Consider the following 2,682-nt stretch of genomic DNA (forward strand, 5'->3'; position numbering starts at 1 on the left):
CCGGAGTCAAGATTAGGACTTCGTTGGGAGTTCGAGAGTTCATCAGAAGTCCAGACATTCATCGAAAATTCTATCGAAATTGATCGAGAAGTCCAAGAGCTTGCCAAAGAAGCTTGTCATAATGTTAGGACCCTTTTTTTGAGCTTTTGAATAATATTTATTGAGTTTGTTTAGTTCAATTGTTTATTAGGTCTGTTTAGTTCAATTAGGGTCGGGTAGAGATTTATTTAATATTTAATTATTATTAAGAGTCCAAGTCTTAGTGGACTCTAGGTGGAACTCTGTAAATAGTGATGTAACCCCTTCTTTTAAATGAATCAATTAATGAAATATTATTTCAGTTTGTTATAATAAACTATAGGAGGCTGATCCCCTCGAAGCGATCAAGGAGGTCGATCCCCTAGAAGTGATCAAGGAGACCGATCCCCTCGAAGTGATCATTCCCTTTTCTTTCATTTCTTTTACGATAAGACTTTAGGGTCTTACAATTTAGTAGCAGAGGAGGTTCTTTGGCATTCTCGTTGCAATGTTGCTATAGCTATGAAAAAAAAAAAAAAAATTGTGTGAGGAAGGGTGAAGTCGGTAGCCACGAACGCCAATCCTTCTCAACCGAGAAGGAACCTCTATGTCTTGACCAATGACCACCATTGCCCCTTCTCCACCGCTATTTCTACTGCCTAGCTAGCAGCCACCGTCGCTGCCCCCTTGCTACAATTATCTTCATCTTCAAAAAAAAAAAAAAGGGGAGAGAGAAGAAGAAAAAGCCACAGCCACACCTGCTTCCCCTACTTCCGGCCAACCCACCAGCGGCCGCTGCTTCCCGACCGATGGACCACCGCCACCACCACTGCTGCCCACCCAGCGGCCACCACGACCTCCACTGCCCCCCCCCCCCAGGCCAGCGACCTCTCCTCCTCACTTCCCTATCTCGCTCGAGTGAGAAGGTGTTAGAACCCTTGTAGATTCTAAATTTGGGGTTGATCTCTTTAGGGGATCGGTCTCCTTGGAACTCTATAGGGGTTCCTCCCTCCAAGTTGCTGCTCAAAGGCTGCAGAAAAGATTCATCTATTGCTTATCAAAAGATGAATCTTTTCTGCAGCCTAACTCTTAATAGGACTCCTACTCAAAACTCCTACTTCTAACCAACTCCTAATAGGACTTCTACTCAAGACTCCTATTCCTTTACAACTCCTAATTCTTCTCTAAGAAATAACCTCCTAACTCTAGCCGGCCTCTTCACCTCTTTAATAGGGGTCGGCTTAGGTAGGGTTTACATGAATGTCCCTCTCAATTAGGACTCTCCTAGCTAGAGTCCTAACAGACCCGCCCTCTTCAAATCAGCCTTGTCCTCGAGGCTGACGATTCATGAATTTTGAGAATTTGATCTTCAAGTCGTCATAGTTCTCCCAAGTGGCATCTTCTGTTGGTAGGTTCACCCACTATATTAGCACTTTAGTAGTGGGTCATCGTCGTCGAGTCACGATCCGTCGATTAATAATGGTACTTGGCTGGGTCTGGAGTTCTCCTTGGATAGTTATATTTGGCGGGTGGCTTTGGGTTGTCTCCAAGCACCTATTTACAACTTCTGTCTAGCCGTCGATTTGTGGGTGATATGTCATACTCCTTTTCAATTTAGTACCCTGCATATAGAATAACTTTGTCCAAAATCTACTTGTGAATATACAAGTAGAATTTATCATAAGCATAATGCGTCCCTTATAGTGTAATTTTTTTGAGTCCCAATTGTAATGAGCCACGGAGCTTGATGCTTCCTCCAAATTTTTTATAATCTTACTAGTCTTTGAATCTTCCTACCATTCCATCTTAATATCCTCAAGGAAGCCACTGGTCGGAAGTGAAACGGCCGAAACTTCAGCTTGCTCAGGTAGCTACGAAAGCGCATCTACAAGAATATTCTCTTTCCCCTTTTTGTAAGTTATTTCATAATCAAATCCAAGAAGTTTTGTTACCCACTTTTGCTGCTCAGGGGATGATATCTTTCGCTCCAAAAAGTACTTGGGGCTTTTATAGTCGGTTTTAATTTGAAATCGTCGACAAATCAAGTAGGGTCTCCACCTCGTTGCTGCGTGCACAATGGCGAGCATCTCCTTATCATATGTTGACTTATTTTGATGGGAGGAAGATAATGCATTGCTAGTGTATGCGAGTGGTTGACCATCTTGTATGAGAATGGCTCCAATTCCGACTTCAGATGCATCGGCCTCAATAATGAAGGGTTGGTTGAAATCTGGTAGTGTTAGCACCGGCGTCATCGTCATGGCTGCCTTAAGTTTGTCGAAGGCAGCAGAGGCTCTATCCAACCATTGGAAGACATATTTTTCTAGTAAGAAAGTAAGTGGTGCATTGAACTTTCCATAGTTTTTCACGAACTTACGGTAGAAGCCTGTTAAACCCAGAAAGCCATGTAGTAATTTTATGTTCCTCGGGGTAGGCCAGTTTTGCATTACTTCAATTTTGAAGGGGTCCACCATCACACCTTCCTCTAATATGATATGCCCAAGATATTCCACCTTCTGTTGAAGAAAACAAAAATTCGTAGTGGTTGTTGTGTGTTCAAAAGGTGGTTTTCGGTATGTCTTCTTTGCACACTCATATTTGATGATACCTGGATCAAAGGTCCAGCTTTGTGACAATTTGTGCTCTCTTTCATCTAGCAATTCA

The sequence above is a fragment of the Musa acuminata genome, chromosome BXJ2-3, assembly GCF_036884655.1.
Source record: "Musa acuminata AAA Group cultivar baxijiao chromosome BXJ2-3, Cavendish_Baxijiao_AAA, whole genome shotgun sequence".
Taxonomy (NCBI): domain Eukaryota; kingdom Viridiplantae; phylum Streptophyta; class Magnoliopsida; order Zingiberales; family Musaceae; genus Musa; species Musa acuminata.